The sequence below is a fragment of the Pan troglodytes genome, chromosome Y, assembly GCF_028858775.2.
Source record: "Pan troglodytes isolate AG18354 chromosome Y, NHGRI_mPanTro3-v2.0_pri, whole genome shotgun sequence".
NCBI lineage: Eukaryota > Metazoa > Chordata > Mammalia > Primates > Hominidae > Pan > Pan troglodytes.
In genome coordinates, this window is record NC_072422.2 from 19,055,721 (window position 1) to 19,080,663 (window position 24,943).

The 24,943-nt window shown below is 42.5% G+C and overlaps 1 non-coding gene across 2 annotated transcripts; it reads left to right on the plus strand.

The window, feature by feature from the left end:
* The first annotated feature begins 4,589 nt into the window (after positions 1–4,589).
* On the plus strand, positions 4,590–23,177 carry LOC104005549 (uncharacterized). Of its 2 annotated transcripts, none has more exons than XR_010154969.1 (6): positions 4,590–4,733; positions 11,809–11,886; positions 12,399–12,581; positions 14,915–14,983; positions 15,336–15,458; positions 23,059–23,177. It is a non-coding gene; the product is annotated as an uncharacterized LOC104005549 (transcript). The 2 variants fall into 2 exon arrangements; XR_010154970.1 differs by lacking the exon at positions 23,059–23,177 and adding an exon at positions 18,520–18,656.
* Positions 23,178–24,943: the final 1,766 nt, after the last annotated feature.

The following is a 24,943-nucleotide window of genomic DNA, read 5'->3' on the forward strand; positions in this document are numbered from 1 at the left end:
TATCTGAGCCTGTGTCTTAAGTGATGTGAATCTTTTCTTCTGCCTCAGTCTTTGCAATGGTGTGATTTGACATACTGCTAAGCCCAATACTTAGGTACTATGACTCTTTTTTCCCCAACCATGCCCAAGAAAAAGATTTTTGAGGTATTGCAGGGCCCAGCACCCAGATAATCTTTCAATTCTACCTGGGTTCTGCATAAAGAGATAATTATGGCATATTGCTGGGCCCCTCACCCTGATGATGTAACGCTCCTTCCTGTGCCAGAGCAACATAAAGTATTTTTACATATTATAGACCCATTCAGTAGGTGTTTTTGGTGTCATCATTTGTCTGGGTTCTTTTTTTTTCCCACATTTGGGATTGTGTCATATTGCTGGGTCCAGCCCCCATTTAATGGATCCCTCACTTCTATATCATGCCTAGAGAGGGCATTGTGACATATTGCTTGACACAGCACCTAAATTGTATTACCCTCCTGCCAAGTTTTTTTTTCTACAAATGGGATTTTGAAATTTACCTTGCTTCATTTCAAAGGCATAATAATCAAACTTATATTGGGATTGCACCGATAGTAGACACTTTGCCTCTCATTGCTACACTTAGGGCAATAGGTAAGGTTATAAGTTGCATATTTGCATAAAGCTCACATATGACAACACTAATTCAAATTCTGTAAACTTTTTGGCTGGTACACAGAGTTTTATAACAGGGCCTAGCAAAAGGTTAAGATCGTGACTCTTGATTACACATGTCATGCAGGAGAGAGATGAAGATTTCATTATCCCACATTTACAAAGACCACTGTTGAAGTCCTCAGTCTAACAAGTAAATAAAGTACAAAGATGGAATTGGGACTTTCATATGTGTGTGTTGCTACAGTTGAGATGGTGATTCAGTTCTGGACTCAGATCACAGACATAATAATGGGTCTCCTGTCTGAACCCAGCCTATAAGAGAGATGTTGTCTATCATAACTGAGTTTAAAGCAATACATAAGATTGTGAGTCAACAGGAGCATGTAGGCCTCGGAATGGATTGCAAATCTCATGCATGTTACATAAAGCCTTTGAATATTGTAGAATGTGTCACACAATGACCCAGAACACATGTTACATTGTGACACTTACATACATACCAGTAAAAAGTGTCACCCAAAAAGATAAGGAGATTGTGTCATATCACTATGCCTGGTAACCCTAGGTGTTGAGATTAGTGGCTTAAATTCTTGACCATAGGTGGATTGTGAAATATCACCGGGTTAGGATCATAATAATGTGTACTCTTGTTCTTGGACCTAGCAAACAGGAAATATTATCACATATCTCTAGTCCTGTTTGCTAGGTGATGTGTCTCTCCTGCCAGTGTCTTGCCCACAGGGAACACTATGACATACCACTAGATATAGCATCAAGGTAATGTGACTCACCTCTTCTGCCTGGATCCTGCCCACTGATGAAATTGTGGGTGACATACACCTGAGTGCAAAACACAGGTAATGTGACTCTCCCCTTTGTCCTGGACCCTGTTAAGAGCAGCGATTATATCATATTGCTGAGCCCAGCACATAGAGGATGTAACTATCCACTATGTTTTCAACCCTGTATACAGTTGTCAAGATGACATATTATTTGAGATTGTACCCAGTCATATGACCCATGTCACTGGCTCCTGACCACAGAGGAGATTATAGTGTATCCATGGCTCAGTATGCAAATGATGTGACTCTTATGCCTTGTTTCTGTCCAAAGGGAAAATTGTGATACATACCAGAAATCAGCACACTTGCACAATAATAACTCTCATACATGAACCCAGCCAGGGGAATATTTTAACTCTCATAGCCTGTCTTACAGCCATGGGTAAATTCCAAATCTCCCACCTATAAGAAATCACAGAAAAGCAGCCTAGTCAGGTATATCATATAAAGCCTGAGTGGTACAAAGGGTGTCATAGCAGGCACCAGTGACCACGTGCTATTGTGACTCTTGGATGCACACCCAGCTGGCATGTTTGTTATAAACAGGGCCTATGAATGATTTACTAAATCTCCCTCCCATAAGCAGCTGAAGCTAGAAATTGTTACCTTATATATGAATCAGATCCATAGGTGGTTTGGCGATGCTTGAACCACGACTCAGCAGACCTTTAGTGATTTGACTCTTATCCTGACACACAATCTTCAAGTGGGATTGGGGCGCTTATACATGCATCTTGCCCATTGTTGATATTGTGACTCCTGTACTTTGACCCAGTCATAGGAGATGTTGAGTCTCATGCATGAAGCTCAGACTTGTGTGGGACTGTGAAACTGATTTCTGAAAACTTTTTAGTGTGTGAATGAGAAGTGTGACTTTGCCCAGCATCTGAGTGTTTTGACTCTGCTTTCTAGGCCCAGAGCAGAGTTGAAATTGTGACATACATGCAACAAGCAACATATAACCCCTTTAGCAACATGACAGGGGGCACTTTTACATGACACTGAAACCAGCATTCAGCTGATGTAAAATCTTGGCCTGAGCCCTGCCTGCAGACAGCACTGTGGCTTTTTTCTAGGTCCATCACATAAGTGATATGACTTCTTTCTACTGCCTTGGCACTGCACTTATGGTGCATTGTGACACATAACTGGGTACTGCACTCAGGTAATGTGACTCATTTCCCTGTGGCGCTCTGCCAATAGGAAGCTTTGTAACATAACACTTGGTTCAGCACCTCAGTGATGTTTCTTCTCTCTTGCCTGAGCTCTAACCACTAGAGAGATTATGAAATGTTGCTGAACCCAGCACCAAAGTGAGGACACGCTCCTGCCTTGGTCCTGCACATAGGGGCTATTGTGACATATCTCCAGGCCAATTGCTTAGGTGAATTTTGTCTCCTTCCCAGCCTAAGCTCTGTCCTTAGGGTGGATTTTCATATATCACTTAAACCAGCATCCAGGTGATGTGACTCTTTTCCAGGAGTCTTGCCTACAAGGAGGATTGTGACATTTCACTGGACCAGCACCCACTCAGGTGATGTGACTTTCCTTTCTTCTCCTTGCCCACAGGTGAAATTATGCCATATACCTGAGACAGATCAAAGGAATAATAACAGCTTTATACCTGGAGCCAGGATGTGCAGAATGGTGACTCTCATTCCTGAACATTTCCACCAGTGTTATTGTGACATACACCTTGGTCCAGCTCCTTAGTGATTTAATAATCCTGCCTAATTATAGCCTGCATATGACATTTTGACATGTACCTGGACCTAGAACCTTGGTGATTTGACTCTCCTGTTGTAGAGGGTCCTCAGAAAAAATTATATCTATGGGTCCATCATCTAGGTAATGTGATGTTCCCCATTTGTCTGAACCTCCTTTCAGTGAAGAGTGTGGCATTTCTAAACACTGCATCCAAATGACATGACTCTCTTGCCTGGGCCATTTCAACAGGAGGCCTTGTGACATATCTCTGAGCCCATCATTTTGGTGATATGACTCTCCTCACCTGCCTGGACATTGTCCACAAGAGGCATTATGCGATAGAGCTGGGACTGGCACCAAAGTTTTCTGACTTTTCGGTTAGTGCCCTGCTGACAAAGAGAACGTTGTAATACTTCTGGCTTAGAATGTAGGTGATGTGTTTGTTCTATCTCTTTTATAACCCAAGACGGGATGGTGACATATAACTAGGCACAGCTAATAGGCATGATAATGACTCTCTTATGTGGACCCAGCCAATAGAAGAAATGTTGCCTCTTATAACTAGGTTTAGGGACATGAGTGATGTAGAATCTCCTTCTGGTAAAAAGGTCACAGAAGATTGCAACACTCACACATATTTTTTAACACCCTTGTGTTGAATAGAGAGTGTCACAAAGCACCTAGCACACAGAATAAATTGTGAGTATTGTATGCAAACCCAGCTGACAGCAAGGAATTTCATCATCACAGGTGGATGAAGGCATCTGTCCTACATGAAAACAGGACATGTGTGGTATTCTAAATCTAATCCCCAGAATTTTATTCCTTCAACACTGTGATATAAATCTTTGCCAGTTACCGGTGTGATTTCACTCTTCAGACTGGTTCAAGCCTACATATGGGATTTTGATATTTACCTGGGCCAACCTTGACATGATGTTACACTTCTGCCTGGGCCCTGCTCTCAGTAAGAATTGTAACATCACTGGATCCAGCACCCAGGTGATGTTACATTCTTGCCTGTACCATGACACACACGTTATTGTGACATATTACTGTGTCCATCACTTAAAAGAAGTAACTCTCCTCTCTAGAATGGGCCCTGCACACACGGCAGGATAGTGACGTACTCCTAGGAGTGGCACAGACGTGATGATACTATTTTGACAGGGCCATGCCCCAAAGAGGGCATTTTGAGATACCGCAGGGCCTATCATAGAGATAATATGTCTCTTCTGCTTGGGACCTGCACACTTGAATAGTGACATATCGCTAGGCCACACACAAAGATGATGGTACTCTTTTGCCAGGGACATGCTTTAAGGAAAGCTTTGTGACATATTTATATGCCTATCACCTAGGTGATGTGACTTCCTGCTTGGCCCTGCCCACATGGAACATTGTGACATATATGTGGGACCTGCACCTAGGTGATGTAACTCTCTTGACTGGGTCCTTTTCTAAGGAGGGCTTGCGAATGTCTCAGGACCCAGGACCATGTGATGTGGCACTTCAGCCTGGATTCTGCCCACTTAATAAATTGCCTAGGTATGTGAAATATACCTAAACAATTGACATATTGTGACATATTGAGCCCACCCCTTAGGTAGTGTGACTCTCGACTGGTTGCCGAACAACGCCCATGAACAGGCCTTTTGCCATATTTTAGGGCTCAGCACCCAGATGATGTTACTCTTCTGGCTAGGTCGTGCATAAAGAGGGAATTATGGCATACTGTTTGGCCCGGCACCGTAATGATGTGACTCTCCTCCCTGTGCCAGAGCCACAGAAAGTATATTAACATATCTTTGGCCCAATCTGTAGGTATTTTGGCTCTCATCACTTTGCTTGCTTTCTTTCATGTGTGGTTTTATCATATTACAAAGCTCCATCCCCTAGTTAATGTGACCCTCTTTACTAGCCCCTGCCTAATGAGGGTGTCGTGATATATTACTTCACACAGAACCTAGGTGATGTTAAACTTCTGCCTTGGTTTTGCCCCCCCAAAAATTGGATTATGACATATACCTTGCTTCAGTTCAAAGGCATGATGATCAAGCTTATATTGAGCCAATAGGACATATTTTTCCTCTCATCACTAGGTTTAGGTCAATAGGCAAGTTCTTTCATTGGATATTTGTACAAAGCTCACAGAAGTTTACAGTATTATCTCGTATCATAAATACTTCTTGTGTGGTACAGGGAGTTTCATAACAGGGCTCATCAAAATATTAAGATTGTGACTCTCAACTACACATTGAGGTGAAAGTAAAAGTTGTGACCATCCTATATTTACAAAACTCATTGTTGAGGTCCTCAGTCTAACAAGTGAATACAGTACAAAGTTGGAATTGTAATTTTCGTAAGTGAATCTGGCCACAGGTGGGATGGTGACTCATTTCTGGAGCCGGCTTACAGGCATAATAATGGTCTCATTCCTGAAGCCAGCATATAAGACAGATGTGGACTGTCATACCTTGGTTTAGGAAAATATCTAATATTGTGAGTCCATAGAAGCATGTAGGCCTCAGAGTGGTTTGCAATGCTCATGCATGCTGTTTAAAGCCTTCAAATGTTGTAGAGGGTCATACAGTGGCCCAGGAAACATGTGAGATTGTGACTGTCAGATACACAGCCAGCTCACAGTTAATGGTGTCACCCTCAAAGACAAAGAGATTTGGCATATTGCTAGGCAGAGTACCAAGGTGTTGAGACATTTTGGCTTAAATTTCTTCCCATGGGTTCATTGTGACATATCGCTGGGTTAGAATTCATAAAAATGTGACTCTTCTGCTTGGACCCTGCCAAAAGAGGAGTATCACATATCTCTGGACCTATAATCTTGGTGATTTGTCTCTTCTGCCTGTGCCCTGCCCCCAGAGAACATTGTAAAATATCATTTGGCTTAACATCTAGGTCATACTACCTACCTCTCCTGTCTGGGTTCTGCTCACCAAGTAAATTGTAACATACTGCTGATTACAAAACCTAGGGAATATGACTCTCCTTCATATTCCTTGTTAAGAGAGGGGATTATCACATATTGCAGAGCGCAGCACCTAGGTTGAGTGACTCTTGTCTTTTTCTGTCAATCTCCGGATTAATGACATACTATTTCAGTCTGTATCCAGCTGATGTGACTTCAGACTATGCCCAGCCTACAAATGTGATTATACTGTGTAATTGGCTAAGCATCCAAGTGATGTGACTCTTCTGGCTTCTTCCTGCTCATAGGTGGAATTGTGACAAATGCCTGGGTTAAGCACTCCTGCACAATAATAACTCTCATACCTGGACAGAGCCAGTATGTTGTGATTCACTCAGGTTTGTGGCAGAAATATTAAAAGGAAATACCGGGGAACGTAATAAGGAAGAGTCACAAAGCTTTGGAAGGCTGAAAAGTTACATAGCTTGTAATAATTGGACAAGCTTAAGGTGGCCAGTTCTTACTTGAGAATATTAGGTCATAGGGTAAAATGAGGGACAATATAGGCTTCCCCAGTTAAGTCTGTTTATTTTACCTCCATTAACCAGTCTTTGAACCAGATAGCTCTCTCAGTGGGGAGCTCAACCAGGAAAGTTGCCCCCTAATAGTATTTATTTTAGACCATGGTACCTGACCTTAATCATTTGTAGAACTACTTTCTTAACCATGTTAATTATCCACAATTGTGTTTACTCAAAGCTTCTGTTGTTAATTCTATATTGAAGGAATGCCTGGATTGCAAGCTGCTTAGTGCCAAGTTTGTCATTCTTCACAGGACTCTCCTCAGAGTCTGAGTGGCCTGGGACCCTCAGCTGGACTGGCAAAGCAAAATATCTGTGTCATTCTCACACATGCACAACTGTCATTCTCACACATGCACAGGGCCTACTAATGTAGCCCTTGAATCTCACACATAAAGAAGCAGTCAAAAGCTGAAATAATTACTCTCATAAAGGAATCTGATTCACAGGTGGTTTGGTAACATATGAACTATGATTCAGCACACTGTGGTGATGTGACTCACCAACTGAAACACAATCTGCAAGTGAGAATGGGCTGTCATATATGAATCTGGCTGATTGTTGAGATTGTGACTCCTCTGCTTTGACCCGGCACATAGAAAGTGTTTACTCACATACAGGAAACCAGGACTTTGGTGAGACGTGAAACTTATTTTCGAACCTTTTTGAGAGTGTGATTGGGACAGGTAACTTTGCACAGCACATGAATAATTTGGATCTCTTTTATACACCCAGATCACAGAAGAAATTGTGCCATATGTGGAACAAGCATCTGAGCAATATGTAACACATCCCTTGGCTCTTTCTATGAAGGGCACTATTACATATCACTGGGACCATTACCCAGGTGATGCGAATTATCTGCCTGCAAACTGCCTACCAAGAGAATTGTGTCTTATATGTAGGTCCATTATGTAATTGATGTGACTCCCTTCTATTCCTTTGTCCCTGCATTTACAGTGCATTGTGACACATAACTGGGTACTGCACGCAGGTGAAGTGGTTCTTCTATTACGGTTCTGTCAACAGGATTTATGTGACATATTACTTGTTTTACCAGCTAGGTAATGTTTCTTTGCTTTTGCCTGGGCCCTGACCAAAGGGAGATTGTGACATATTGCTGGGCCCAGCACCAGTGTGAGGTCACTCTCCAGCTTGGGTACTGCACGTGAGGGCCATTGTGACAAACATCCAGGACAATTGCCCAGGTGAAATGAGCATCCTCTTCTGCCAAAGTCCTGCCCACATAGGGAGTTTTCTAATGTCACTGATGTGAGCATCCAGGTGATGTAACACTTCTGCCAGGATCCTGCCTGCAAGGGGGGTCTGTGACATCTCACTGGACCCCCACCCACATAAGTGATGTAACTTTCTTTCCTTCTCTCTGGCCACAGGTGATATTGTGCTCTATAACTGAGGTCATAACAAAAGCCTAATATCAACTGATATATCTGGAGCCAGAATATGTGCAGTATGATAAGTCTTATTCTTAAACCTTTCCACAAGTTTAACTGTGACATATACTTTTGCCCAGCTCCTGAGTGATTTAATAATTTTGCCTAGGTATAGCCCCAAAATGAGATTTTGACAAATATCTGTGCCAGCCACCTTGGTGATTTGACTGTGCTATCTTAACAATCTCCTCAGGGGGAATGTCACATATTTCTGGACTCATCATCTAGGTTACATGACTCTCTTCTTTGGCCTGTACCCAGCTTCCTTTAGTAATTGTAGCATTTGTAAACACTGCATCTAAATGAGATGACGGTCTTTTCCGGATCCTGTCAACAGGAGGCATTGTGACATATTTCTGGGCACAGGTTTTAGGTAGTATCTCTCCCCTCTACTGCCTGGTCACTGCCCACAAATACATTGTGCCACAGAGATAAATCTAGCACACAAGTTTTGAGACATTTTTGAAAAGACCTTGCCTACAAAGAGAATATTGGAATGTTTTTTGCCCAGCCTTTAGGTGACATTGCTCTTCTGCCTGCTTCATAACCAGAGAGGGAATTTTAAGATATACCTAGGCATGCCTATCAGGAATGACAATGACTCTTATATGTGGATTCAGCCAATAGAGGATATTTTGACTCTTATGACTAGGTTTAGGGAAATACATGATGTCCTGAATCACCTTCTTGCACAAAGGTCACAAAAGATTACAACATTCACACTTACTTTACAAAGTCCTTGGGTTATACAGAAGGAGTCAAAGCAGGTCTTGGAATGCAGGTAAAATTGTGAGTCTTGTGTGCACATCCAGCTGACAGTAGGACTGTTATCATCTCACGTGGATGAAGCCAACTGTCACACTCAAAAAAGGATGTGTGGGGTATTGTAAATCTCATATTTGGAATAGTTGGACAGTGTGATTGTGATATCAATCTTTGCCATGCACCTGTGTAGTTTGCCTCTCCAGGCTTGTTCCAGCATGTATATGGGATTCTGATATCTACCTAGGCCAATCTCAAGGTGATGTGACTCTTCTGCCTGGGCCATTCTCTAAGTAAGGATTGTAGTATATCACTGGATCTTGCCTCCGGGTGATGTTACATTGTTGCCTGCATCATGGCCACCACAATTATTGTGACATATGCCTGTGTCCACCTGATAGATGATGTAAGTCTCTTCTCTGGAATGTTCTCTGCACAGAGAAAGAATAGCGACATATTGCAAGGCCAGGCACAAAGGCATAGGTGCCTTTTGCCAGAGCCATGCCCAAAAAGGGCATTGTGACATATCTCTGAGCCTGTCATCTAGGTTATGCTGCTCTCCCACTTGGGCCCTGCCAATCTGGAGACTGATATATTTCTAGGCCAAGCACACAGGTGATGTTACTCTTTTGCCTGGGCCATACATTATAGAGGACATTGTCACATATCTCTAGGCCTATTACCTAGGTGAAGCGACTTGCTCCTTGGGCCCTACCCCTATGAAGCATTGTGGCATAAGCAGAGAACCTACTCTGAGGTGATGTAAGCCTCTTGCCTAGCTGACGTCCTAAGAGAGCCTCATGACATATCTCAGGACATATCTCAGGACGCAGCACCCAAATTATGTGGTTCTTCTGCCTGGTGTGCATCCTTATGTTACGCTGTGACATATTCCTAGGGAAGCACCTAGGTGATATGACTCTCCTAATCTGCCTGTGCCATGCCTAGAGGGGCTATGGGGACACATGTCTGAGACCAAGACTGAAGTGATGTGACTCTTTTTTTCTGCCTGGGCCTTCAAAATAAGGATATTGACTCATTGTTGGGCAGAGCACTCAGGATATGTGACTCTCCTCTTTTTCCCGAATGATGCCCACAGAAAGGAATTTTGACCTATTGCAGGGTCCAGCACCCAGGTGATATTACTCTTCTACCTGGGTTCTGCATAAAAAGAAAATTATGGCATATTGCACATTGTTGAACCCAGTATTTTTAAAATTTGACTCCCTGCCTGTGCTGGAGTCAAATATTTTGATGTCTCTTGTGCCCTTTAGGTAGGTGCTTTGGCTCTCATGTATGACATATACTTAGGTCCACTTCACAGGCATTATGATGAACTTTATATTGGGATTCACCCAATAAAAGATATTTTGCCTTTCATCATTAGGCTTACTGCAATAGGTTAAATCCTGGGTTGCATATTTGTACCAAGCTCATAGAATCTTTCAACAATAACTTGCATTGTATAAACTCTTTGTTGGTAGAGAGTTGCATAACAGGGCCCAGCACAAAGTTCAGATTATGACTCTAGCTTACACAACCAGTTGAAAATAAAAGTTGTCACCATTCCACATTTACAGTGCCCACTGTTGAGATCTTGAGTCTAGCAAGGGAATACAGCACAAAGTGTGAATTGTGACTTTTATATGTGGATCTGGCCACAGGGAAAACGGTGATTCATTTCTGGACCCAGCTCACAGGCTTAATCATAGGTCTTCCCCCTTAACCCTGTCTGCAGGAGAGATGTTGACTACCAAACCTAGGTTTAGGATAATATGTATGACTGTGAGTCCCTATAAGCATGTAGGCCTCAGAGAGGTTTGCAATTCTCACGCAGGTTTCATAAACCCCACGGGTATTTTAGAGAGTGTAATATATTGGCCCAGCATACACATGAGATTGTGACACTAATATACATGGTCAGCCAAAATTTACAGGTGTTACCCTCAAAGATGAAGATATTGTGTCGTATCACTAGGCCTAGTGCCCAGGTTTTGATACTTTTTGCGTCAAATTCCTTTTCATGAATGCATTGTTACATATCACTGGGACAGAATCATCATAATGTAATTCTTCTCCTGAGCCCTGCAAACAGTGGATGTTATCAAACATCTCTGTGTCTTTCAGCTAAGGAATATGTCTCTCCTGCCAATGTCTTGTCCACAGGTAACATTTTGACATATTGCTAGATATAGCATCTATGTAATATGACTCTACCCTCCTGACTGGATCCTTCCCATTGAAGAAGCTGTTGCAGAACACTGAGTGCAAAACCTAGGTGATATGACTCTCCTCTTTGTTATGGACTCTGCCAAAAGAGGGAAATATAACATGCTATTGAGCCCAGCACCTAGGGGATGTGACTGTCCACTATTTATTCAATCCTGTATACGGTGGGCATATTGACATATTATTTGAGACTGTACCCACCTGATATGACTCTTATGACTGGGTCCTGCCTAAAAGGAGATTATACTGTTTCCCTGATTCAGGACCCAGGTGACGTGACTCTTCTCTTGCCTCTGTCCAAAGGCGAAACTGTGACATAGACCTGGATTCAGCTCATATGCACAATAATAACTCTCATGCCTGGACCCAGCCAGGGGATTTATTTTGATTCCCTTAGACAGTCTTACTACCATGGTTAAATTCCTCAATCTCACGTATGTAAGAATTCATAGAAAAGTACGCTACTCTGTCATATCACATAAAGTCTGAGTGGTACGAAGGATGTCATAACAGGCACCAGTGACCAGGTGCTATTGGGAGTCTTGGACACCCACCCAGCTGACACAATTGTCATTCTCACACATGAACAAAGCCTACAAATCAGATATTAAATCTCACACACATAAGCAGTAGAAATTTTTCTTACTCTCATACATGAATCTGATCCACAGGTGGTTTGGTGACATTTGAAGCATGACTCAGCAGACCTGTGGTGCTTTGACTCTCCTACTGGAACACAATCTTCAAGTGTGAGTGGGGTTTTTGTTATTGTTGTTGTTGTTGTTTTGAGACAGAGTTTTTCTCTTATTGCCCAGACTGGTGTGCAGTGGTGCCATCTCAGCTCACGGCATCCTCCACTTCCTGGGTTCAAGTGATACTTCTGCCTCAGCCTCCTGAGTACCTGGGACTACAGGCACCTGCCACCATGCCCGGCTAATTTTTTCTGTTTAGTAGAGGCGGGGTTTCACCATGTTGGCCACTCCTGACCTCAGGTGATCCACCCACCTCGGCCTCCCAAAGTGCTGGGATTACAGGCATGAACCACAGTGCCTGGCCAGAGTTGGGGCTCTTATACATGGATCTTGCCCATTGTTGAGACTGTGACTCCTGTACTTCGACCAAACTGATAGGAGATGTTAACTCTCATACCTGAAGGCAGGACTAGTATGGGACTGTGAAACTTACTTCTGACCATTTTTGAGTGTGTGATTGAGAAACATGGCTTTGCCCAGCCTATGAGTGTTTTGCATCTCTTATCTAGGCCCAGAGGACAGTTGAAATTGCGACATACATTCGCCAAGCACCTAAGCAACGTATAACACCTTTTTGGGAATGCGACAGAGGGCACTTTTACATATCTCTGGGACCAGCGCCCAGCCGATGTAAAATCTTGGCCTGAAACACAGCTACAAAGAGCATTATGGCTTTTATCTGGCTCTATCATGTAAGTGATGTCATTTCTTTCTACTGCCTTGGTCCTGCACTTATGTTGCCTAGTGACACATAACAGGATACTGCACCCAGGTGATGTGACTCATTTTTGGGTGGAGTTCTGCCAATAGAAAGATTTGTAACATATCACTTCGCTGAGCACCTAGGTGATTTTTTTTCTCTCTTGCCTGAGCCCTGACCACCAGAGAGATTGTAACATATTGCTGAACTCAGCACAAAGGTGGGGTCATTCTCCTGCATTTTCCTGCCCATAGGGACAGTTGTGACATATATCCAGGCAAATTGCCTAGGAGCAGTTTTTCTCCTCTCCTTCCTACGCCTGCCTTATCCACAGAAGGAATTTAGATATATCACTGAAATCAGCATCCAGGTGATGTGAATCTTCTTCCAGAGTCCTGCCCACAAGAAGGATTGTGACATTTCACTGGATCAGCACCGACTCTGATGATGTGACTTTCCTTTCTTCTCCCTGCCCACAGGTGATATTGTGCCATATACTTGAGAGAAGATAAAAATTATAATAACAACTCCTGTACCTAGAGCCAGAACATTTGCAGGATGGTGACTCTCACCCCTGAACCTTTCCACAGGTGGTGTTGTGACATACACCTTTGCCAAGCTCCTGAGTGATTTAATAATCCTGCCTATTTATAGCCCAGAGATAACAGTTTGATATATACATTGGCCAAAAACCTTGGTGATTTGACTTCCCTGTCTTAACAGTGTCCTCAGAAGGGATCGTAACAAATCTCTGGACCCATCATCTAGGGTATTTGACTTTTCTCTCCTGCATGAGCCCTGCTTCCAGTGAAGAGTGTAGCATTTCTAAGCACTGCATTTAAATGACATGACCCTCTTTCCTGGGCCCTTTCAATAGGAGGCATTGTGACATTTCTCTGGGCCCATCATTTAGGTTATATGACTCTCCTCTCCTGTGTGGACACTCTCCAGCAAGGACATTATGCCAACGACCTGGGCCTATGACCAAATTTTGTGGCTTTTCTGTTATGGCCCTTCCTGCAAATAAAATATTGGAACATTTTTGGCTCATGGTTTAGGTGATGTGGTTTTTCTGCCCATTTAATAACCACAGAGAGCATGGTAGCATATACCTAGGCACAACTAACAGCCATGATAGTGACTGTCATATGTGAACCCAGCCAATAGGAGAAATTTTGACTTTTATAACTAGGTTTAGGAACATAAGTGATGTCAATGATCTCTTCCTGGTAAAAATGTCACAGAAGACTACAACACTCACACATGTTTTGTTACACCCTTGTGTTGTATAAAGAATGCCATAACAGGGCCTAGCACACCGAGAAAATTGTCAGTCTCATATGCAAACCCAGCTGACAGCAAGAACTTTCACCATCATAGACGGATGAAGGCAACTCTTCTACATGAAAATAGGGCATGTGCGGTATTGTAAATCTAATTTCTAGAATTTTATTCCATCATGACTGTGATACAAATCTTTGTCAAGCACCATTGTGATTTCATTCTTAAGACTGGTTGAAGCCTACATATAAAATTTTGAGATCTCCCAGGGCCAACCTTGAAGTGGTTTGACTCTTCTCCCTGGGCCCTGCTCTCAGTAAGAATTTTGACATCACTGGATGCAGTAACCAGGTAATGTTATATTCTTGACTGCACCATGACACAGACATCGTTGTGACATATTACTGTGTCCGTCACTTAAAAGATGTAACTCTCCTCTCTGGAATGGGCAGTGCACATAGGATAGGATAGTCACATATTCACAGGCCAGGCACACAGGTGATGATACTTTTTTTTTTTTTTTTTTGCAAGGGCCATGCCCAACAGAAGGCATTTTGACATATCAAAGGGCCTATCATGCAGGTAATATGACTCTTCTGCTTGGGATCTGCCCATCTGAAGAGTGACACATTGCTAGGCCAGACACAAAGGTGATGGTACTGTTCAGCCAGGGACAGGCTTTAAGAAAAGCTTTATGACTGGGCATGGTGGCTCACACCTGTAATCCCAGCACTTTGGGAGGCCGAGGCGGGTGGATCACGAGGTGAGGAGATCGAGACCATCCTGGCTAACACGGTGAAACCCCATCTCTACTAACAATACAAAAAATAAGCCAGGTGCCATGGCAGGTGCCTGAAGTCCCAGCTACTTGGGAGGCTGAGGTGGGAGAATGGCGTGAACCCAGGAGTCGGAGCTTGCAGTGAGCCGAGATCGTGCCACTGCACTCCAGTCTGGGCAACAGAGCGAGGCTCCATCTCAAAAAAAAAGAAAAAAGGAAGAAAGAAAAGAAAAGCTTTGTGACATATCTCTATGCCTATCACCTAGGTGATGTGACTTCCTGCTTGACCCTGCCCACATGGAGCATTGTGACATATGTGTGGAACCTGCAGTTAGGTGATGTAACTCTCTTGACGGGGTCCTTTTCTAAGGGGGGCTTGTGCATATCTCAGGACCCAGGACCATGTGATATGGTATTCAGCCTTGTTTTTTCCCACATATTAAAGTGTGACATATACCTAAAGAAGCACCTAGGTGATATGATTCTCTTTTTCTGCCTGATCCCTGCTTACTGGTGACATTTGGCCATATCTCTGAGCACATAACCTATATGATGTGACTCTCTTATTCTGTCTGCGCTTTGACAATAAGAAGACTGTGAAATGTTAATGAGCCCAGCATTTAGGTAACGTAACTCTTGTCTGGTTGCTGAACAACCCCCACAAACAAGACTTTTGCTGTATTTCAGGGCCCAACACCTGGATGATGTTACTCTTCTGCCTAGGTCATGCGTAAAGAGGGAATTAGGGCATATTGCTTGGCCCAGTCCCCTAATGATATGACTCTCCTGCTTGTGCCAGAGCCACAGAAGGTATTTTGATATATCTTGTTCCCTTTCTGTACGTGTTTTGGCTCTCATAACTTTGCTGGTATTCTTCCACGTGTTGTTGTAGCATATTGCTGGTTCCAGCCCCCAGTTAATGTGACACTCTTTCCTAGGCCCTGCCTAGGTAGAGTATTGTGACATATTGCTTGGAACAGCACCTAAGTGATGTTAACCTTCTGCCTAGATTTTGCCCACAAATGGGGTTATGACAGATACCTTGATTCAGTTCAAAAACATGATGATCAAGCTTATATCAGGATTCAGCCAACAGGAGATATTTTGCCTTGCATTGCTAGGTTTACATCAATGAGTTAGTCCCTTCATTGCATATTTATACAGAGCTCAGAGAAATTTACAACACTGATTCATATCATAAAACCTTCCTGGGTGGTACAGAGATATTTATGACAGATCCCAACAAAAAATTGAGATTGTGAATCTCCACTACACATTCAAATGAAAGTAAAAGTTGTTATCTTCTCACATTTACAAATCTCATTGTTAAGGTCCTGAGTCTAACAAGTGAATACAGGACCAAGTTGGAGTTGTGATTTTCAAAAGCTAATCTTGTCACGGGTGGGATGGTGACTCATATCTGGTCCCAGGTCACAGGCTTAAAAACGGTCTCGTCTCTGAAGCCAGCCTAGAGAAGAGATGTTGAGAGTCATACCTTGGTTTAGGGCAATATGTAAGATCATGAGTTCATATAAGCATGTGGGCCTCAGAGAGGTTTTCAACTCTCAGGCATGTTGTATAGTGTTCTCAGATATTGCAGAGAATATCATACAAGGGTCAGCACACACATGAGATTGTGACTGTCATATAAACAACTAGCTAACCATTAATTGTGTCACCCTTAAAGGTGAAGAGATTGTGTCATATCACTTGGCGTCATACCCCAGTGTTGAGACATTTTTGTTTAAATTCATTTCCAAAAGGGCATTGTCACATATCACTGAGTCAGAATAATGATAATGGCCTTGAAAACAGGGGATATTTTCACACACCTCCAAGCCTATTGGCCAGGTGATATGTGTCTCCTGCCAGTGCATTGCCCACAGGGGACATTGTGATATATCACTAGATACAGCATCTAGGTAATACTCCTGCCTGGAACCTGTCCACCAAATAAATTGTGACATACAACTGAGTGCAAAACCTAGGTGACATGACTCTCCTATTTGTCCTGGACTCTGCCAAGACAGGGAATTACTACATATTGCTGAGCCCAGCACCCAGGTGTTGTGATTCTTTTTTTACTTTTATTTTTCATCAAATCTGTCTACATTGGGCATGGTGACATATTACGTGAGGCTCTACCCAGGTGATGTGGCTCTTCAGCCTGATTTCTGCTCACATGTTAGATTGTGACATACAACTAGGAAAGCACCTAGGTATATGACTCTCGTTTTCAGCCCATGCTCTGCCCTACTGGGACAGTGTGATCTATCTCTGAGCCAAAGACCTAAGTGAAGTGACTCTCTTCTTCAGTCTGGTCTTTGCAGTGAGGGCATTGTGACATATTGCTGAGCCCAGCACTCAGATTTATTGACAGCTATTTCTCTTGAACCATGCAAACAAACAGAAATTTTGACCTATTGCAGGGCTCAGCACACATATAATGTTACTCTTTTGCCTGGATTTTGCGTACACGGAGAATTATGGCATATACTAATATATAATAATAGCACGCTAAAAATGTGACTATCATGCTTTCCTGCAGCTACAGAAGGCATTTTGACATATACTGAGCTTATTCTGTAGATGTCTTGGCTCTGATTTTTTGCCTGTTCTTTTTCTACATATGGGATTGTGTCATATTGCTGTGTCCAGTACCCAGTTAATATGACTTAATTCCTATACGCTGCCTAGAGATGGCATTGTGGCATGATGCTTGGCACAGCACAGTGATGTTACACCCCTGCCTAGTTTTGGCCCACAAATAGGATTATGACATATACCTTACTTCAGTTCACAGGCATGATGGTCTAAACTACACTGGGAATCAGCCAAAGAAGATATTTTGCCTTTTATCACTAGAACAAGGGAAATAGGTGAGGTTGTGGGTTGCACATTTGTACCAAACTCAAAGACCTTTACAACACTAACTCATAAGGTATAAATATGTGGAGTACAGAGAGTTTCATGACAGGGAATAGCAAAAATTCAGACTGGGACTCTCGATTACACAACCAAGTAAAAGCAAACATTGTCACTATTCCATATGTCCAAACCTCACTGTTAAGGTCTTGAGTCTAACAAGTGAATACAGTACAAAATCAGAATTGTGACCTTCATATGTGGATCTGGCCACAGGTGGGATGGTGACTCATTTCTGGATCCAGCTTACAGGCATAATAAAGTGTCTCATCCCTGAACCCAAACTGCAGAAGAGATGTTGACTATTATACCTGAGTTTAGGGTAATATGTAAGATCATGAATCCATACAAACATGTAGGCCTCAGATTGGTTTGCAACTCTCACACATGCTGTATAAAGCCTTCAAATGTCACAGAGTGTCAATCAACAGCCCAGGAAACACATGAAATTGTTATGTTCATATAGACAGCCAGTTCACAGTTAATGGTGTCAGCCTCAAAGGCAACAAAATTTGGTATATTACTAGGCCATGTACCCACCTGTTGAGACATTTTGGCATAAATTCTTTCCCACAGGTGCACTGTGACGTATCACTGGGTTCATATCATTATAATGTGACTCTTCTGTCTGGACCCTGCCAACAGGGTATATTATCACATATCTCTGGACCTATAAGTAGGGGAATTTTTCTCTCCTGCATGTTCCCTGCCCCCAGAAGACATTGGAAAATATTAACTTGACATCTAGGTCACATGATTCTACTCTCCTGCCTGGGTCCAGCTCACCAAAGAAGTTGTGACATACCACTGATTGCAAAATCTATGTGATGTAGCTTTCCTTCATATTCTAGACTCTTCCAAGCCAGCAGATTATTACAGTTTGCAAAGCCCAGCACTTAGGTAGAGTAGAGTGACACTCCTCTTTTTCTTTTTTTCCTGGCAATAGTGTGCTTGGTGACATAATCTTTGAGGCTGTCACATCACCAAGATTATATTGTATCACTGGACCAGCATAAAGCTGACACTTCTGACTATGCCCAGCCTTCAAATAATACTACACTGTATAATTGGCTCAACACCCAGGTAATGTCACTTTCCTTTCTTGTCCCTGCTCACAGGCCAAGTTTTGACATATATCTGGGTTAAGCACACATGCAGAATAATAACTCTCATACCTGGACCCAGCCAGTAGAGATAATTGACTCTCATAGCCAGTCTCACGACAATGGGTTATGTCCTGAGTTTTTCAATTGTATGAAGTTCACGAAGGATTATAACACTCAGGTATATCATATACAGCCTTAATTTTACAATGAGTGTCATAAGAGAGGCCAGAAATGAAGTGAGAATGGGACTTTTAAATGCACACCCAGCTGACATGATTGTCATTCTCACACGTGAACAGGGCGTAGGAATGAGATACTAATCTCACACATAAAAAACAGTCAAATGTTTAAATAATTACTCTTACACATAGATCTGATTCACAGGTGGTTTGGTAAAGTTTGAACCATGATTCAGCACACCTGTGGTGTTGTGTCTTCCCTACTGGAACACAGTCTTCAAGGGGGATTGGGGCTCCTATACATGAATCTTGACCATTGTTGAGATTATGACTCCTCTACTAAGATCTACCTCATAGAAAGAGTTGGCTCAGGTACAGGAAACTAGGTGTTGTGTGGCATGTGAAACTTATTTCCAAACATATCTGAGAGTGTGATTTGGACAGGTAACCATGTCCAGCACATGAATAATCTGACTCTCTTTTCTAGGCCCAGAACTCAGATGAAATAGTGCCATATGTTGGACAAGCACCTAAGAAATATGTAATACCTTCTTTGGCCTTGTCTGCAAAGGGCACTTTCATATATCACTGGGACCATCACCCAGGTGATGTGAATTATCTGCCTAAAACTTGCCTACAAGAAGAATTGTGTTTTATATCTACATCCACCATGAATTGATGTGACTCCCTTCTACTGCCTTGGCCCTGCCCTTACAGTGCATTTTGACACATAAGCAGAAACTGTGTCCAGGAGATCATTGTCCTTTTTGGGTTCTGCCAACTGGAACATGGTAACATATCACTTAGCTCAGAATGTAGGTGATGTTTCCTCGCATTTTCCTAGCCCTGACCACAGGGAGATTGTGACATATTTCTGGGTCCAGCACCTTTGTGAGGTCACTCTCCAGCCTTGGTAATGCACATAAGAAGCATTGTGACAAATAGTTAGGCCAATTGCCCAAGTGAAGTGAGTGTCCTCTCTAGCAAAAATCCTGCCCAGAGAAGAGGTTTTGATATTTCACTGACACCAGCATCCAGGTGATTTGACTCTTCTGCCAGGGTCCTGTCCACAAGGTAGACTGTGACTTCTCACTGAATCCACACCCATGTAGCTGATGAGATTTTCTTCTCTTCTCTCTGGCCACTGCCGATATTGTGCCTTATACAAGAGACCATAAATAAAAGCCTAATAACAACACATATATCTGGAGCCAGGACATGTGCAGCATGGTGACTCTTAGTCTTAAAGCTATATACAAGTGTAACTGTGACATATACCTTTACCCAGCTCCTTAGTGATGTAATAATTCTGCATAGGTATAACATCAAAATGAGATTTTGACAAATCCTTGGTATAAGCATCTTCATGATTTGACTGTGTTATCTTAATAATATCCACAGGCGTGATTGTAACATATTTCTGGCCCATCACATAGGTTACATGACTGTTCTCTCCCACCTGTACATGATTTTCTTTGGTAACTGTATTATTTCTAAACACTGTATCCAAATGATATGACTCTCTTGCCTGGGCCCTGTCAAGAGGAGGCATAGTGACATATTCTGGGTTCCATCATTTACCTGATATAGCAGCTCTCCTCTTCTGCTTGGACACTGCCAATAAGGGACACTGTGCCACCAAGCTGGATCTAGCACACAATTTATGTGGCATTTCTACAGGATCCTGCCTACAAAGAGAATATTGGAATATTTCTGGCCAAGAATTTAGGTGATGTGATTGTTCTGCCTGCTTCATAACCACAGAGAGTAATATTTGTACACAGAGAGTTGCATATTTGTACAAAGTCCAAAGATTACAACACTAACTTATATTGTATAAACTCATTGGTGGTAAAAACTTTCATAACAGGGCCCAGTAGAAAGTTCAGATTTGGAGTACTGATTATACACCCTGGTAAAATTAAAAGTTGTCACCAACCTACATATACAATGCCCACTGTGGAATACGGCACAAAGTTGCAATTGTGAATTTATATGTGGATCTGTCTGGAGGTGGGATAATAATGGGTCTTCTCCTTTAACCCTACATATAAAAGAGATGCTGACTATCAAACCTGAATTGAGGGCAATATGTAAAATTGTGAACCCATATGAGCATGCAGGTCGCTGAGAGGTTTACAACTCTCATGCAGGTTTTATAAAGCCCTCGGATGTAAAGAGTGTCATACATTGGCCCAGCATACATGTGAGATTGTGACTCTAATATTCAAGCTTAGCTGAAAGTTAAAGGTGTCACCCTAAAAGATGAGGAGAGTGTGTGTTATCACTAGGCCTGGTAACCAAGTGTTGAGAATTAGGGCTTAAATTTTGCCCATAGGTGCATTGTAAATTATCACTGGGTCAGAATCCTAATAATGTGAAACTTCTTCTTGGATGCAGGCAACAGGGGATATTATCACGTATCTCTGGGCCTATCAGCTAGGTGATGTGGTGTCTCTCATGCCAGTGCCCTGCCACAGTGGACACTGGGACATATCACTATAGTATCTAGGTAATGTGACTCTCCACTCCTGCCTGGATTCTGGCCACTGAAGAAATTGTGACATACCACTGAGTGCAAAACCTAGGTGATGTGACTCTCTTCTTTGTCTTGGACTCTGCCAGTGAGCTTTGTCTTGGACTCTGCTAATGAGGAAATAATAAAATATTGCTGAACCCATCACCTAGGGGCATGACAATCCTCTATTTTTCAATCCAGGGTTTAGTAGTCATGATAATATTATCTGAGACTGTATCCAGGTGATATGACTGTTCTGACTGGGTCCTGACTAAAAAGGAAATTATAACGTATCCCTTGCTCAGCACCCAGATAATGTAACTCTTCTCTCTTGTCTCTGTCCAAAGGTGAAATTGTGATGTATACCTGGATTCAGCTCATATAATAACTGGATTCAGCACAATAATAACTCTCATACCTAGACCTAGCCAGTGGGAGATATTTGACTTTCACAGGCAGTCTTAAGGCCATGGGTAAAGTCCTAGATCTCCCACCTGTAATAATTTACAGGAAATTATACTTCTCAGGCGTACCATATAAAGCCTGAATGTTGCGAAGAGTTTCATAACAGGTATCTGCAACCAGGTTCCATTGTGACTCTTGGATGCATAGACAACTGACATGATTTTCATCTTCACACATGTACAGAGCCTACAAATGAGGTAGTAAATCTCACACACATAAGCAGTTGAAGCTTGAAATTGTTACTCTCATACATGAATCTGATCCATAGGTGATTTGGTGATGTTTGAACTATGATTTAGTCAAACTGTGGTACTTTGACGTTGCTACTGGAACACAATCTTCAAGTGGGATTGAGACTCTTCTATGTGGATCTTTCCTATTTTTGAGATTGTGACACCTGTACTTCAACCCAACTTATAGGAGGTGTTGACTCTCATACCCAAATCCAGGACTTGTGTGGGACTGTGAAACTTATTTCTGAACATTTTTGAGTGTAACTGAGAAGTATAACTTTGCACAGAATCTGAGTGTTTTGACTCTCCTTTCTAGGCCCAGAGCACAGTTGAAATTGTGACTTACATGCACCAAGCACCTAAGCAATAAGTAACATCTTTTTTGGTAATGAAACATAGGGCACTTTTACATATCACTGAGATCAGCACTTGGCTGATGTGAAATCTTGGCCTGAAGCCTGCCTACAGAGAGCACTGTGGTTTTTATATAAGTTGATTACTTAAGTGACATGACTTCCTTCTACTGTCTTGGCCCTGCACTTCTGGTGGATTGTGACACGTAACTAGGTACTGCACCCAGGTGATGTGACTTTTTTGGAGAATGAAGTTTCTGCCAATAGGAAGCTTTGTAACGTATTACTTGGCTCAGCGACTAGGTGATATTTCTTTTCTCTTGCCTGTGCCCTGACCGCCAGAGAGACTGTGACATGTTGCTGAACCTAGCACCAAAGCGAGGTTACTCCCCTGCCTTGATCCTACACCTAGGGGCCATTGTGATGTATATTCAGGCCAATTGCCTAAGTGAAGTTTGTCTTCTCTCCTGCCTAAGTTCTGCTCACACGGGGGATCTTATATGTCACTGAAACCAGCATCCGGATGATGTGACTCTTCTTTCAGAGTCCTAGCCACAAGGACAATTGAGACATTTCACTGGACCAGCATCCACTAAGGTGATGGAACTTTCCTTTTTCTCTCTGCCCACAGGTGATATTGTTCCATTTACCCGAGACCAGATAAAAAGCCTAATGATGACGCTTGTCCCCAGAGCCAGGACACGTGCAGGACAGGATCATTACTCTCATCCCTGCCCCAGATTTTCACAGGTACTATTGTGACATACACCTTTGCCCAGCTCCTGAGTGATTTAATAATCCTGCCTTGTTAGAGCCCGCAGATGACATTTGGACCTATACCTTTTCCAAGAACCTTTGTGATTTTACTCTTGTGTCCTAACAGGTTCTCAGAAGTGATCATAACATATCTCTGGAGCCATTGTCTAGGTTACATGACTCTCCTCTTCTGCATGAACCCTGCTTCCCGTGAAGAGTAGCATTTCTAAGCACTGCACCCAAGTGACATGAGTCTCTTGTCTGGGCTTTTTAAAGGGGGGGCTTTGTGATATCTCTCTGGGCCCTTCATTTAGGTGATATGACTCTCCTCTACTGCCTGGACACACTCCACAAAGGGCATTATGCCACAGAGCTGAGTCTAGCACCTAAGTTTTGTCATATTTCTGTTAGGGCCCTCTCTACAAAATAAAGTTGGGGTATTTCTGGCTTAGGATTTAGGTGATGTCGTTTTCTGCCTGTTTAATTACCACAGATGAGATGGCGCCATATCTGTAGACACATCTAAAATACATGATAAGGACTCTCATATGTGAACCCAGCCAATAGGAAACATTTTGACTCTTATAACTAGGCTTAGGGAGATAAGTGATATCCAGGATCTCCTTCTGGTAAAAAGGTCACAGAAGATTACAACATTCACACATATTTTATAACATCCTTGTGTCGTATAGAGAGAGTCGTAACAGGGCCTAGCACATGGAGAAAATTGGGATTCTCATATGCACATTCAGCTGACAGTAATGGCTTTCACCATTACAGATGATGAAGGCAATTGTCCCACATAAAAATAGAACACACCTGATATTGTAAATCTAATCCCTAGAATTTTATTCCATCATGACTGATATAAATCTTTGCCAAGTGCCTGTGTGAGTTCACCCTTCAGATTGGTTCCAGCCTACCTATGGGATTTTGATATCTACCTAAGCCAACCTTGAAGTGACGTGACTCTTTTGCCTGGGCCCTCCACTCAGAATTATAACATCATTGGATCCAGCACACAGGTGACGTTACATTCTTGCTTGCGCCATGCTCGCAGACATCATTGTGACATATTGCAGTGTCCATGAGTTAGAAGATGTCACTCTCCTCTCTCGAAAGGGCCTTGAACACTGGGCAAAATAGTGACCTGTTTCTAGGCCAGGCACACAGGTAATAATGCTCTTTTCCCAGGGCTATGCCCAAAAAAGGGCACTTGACATATCACAGGACCTATCATGTAGGTGATATGGCTCTTCTGCTTGAAACTTGCCCAATTGAATAGTGACATACTGCTAGGCCAGGCACAATGGTGATGGAACTCTTTTGCCAGAGCCATGCTTTCAAAAATGCTTTGTCATGTATATCTGGGCCTATCACCAAGGTGATGTGACTTCCTGCTTGGTCCTGCCCACATGAAGTATTGAGACATAAGCATGGAATCTGCACCTAGGTGACTTAACTCTCTTGCCTGGGTCCTTTGCTAAGAGGGACTCATGAATATCTCAGTACACAGGACCACATGATGTGGCTCTTCAACCTGGTTTTCACCCACATATTAAATTGTGACATATAGCTAAAGAAGTATCTAGGTAACATGACTCTTCTTCTGTCTGAACCCAGCCTACTGGTGATATTGGGCCATATTTCTAAGCCCGTGACCTAAGTGATGTGATTCTATTTTTTGTCTAGGGCTTTACAATGGTAAGATTATGAGATATTGATGAGCTCAGCATTTAGGTAATGTGACTCTCATCTTG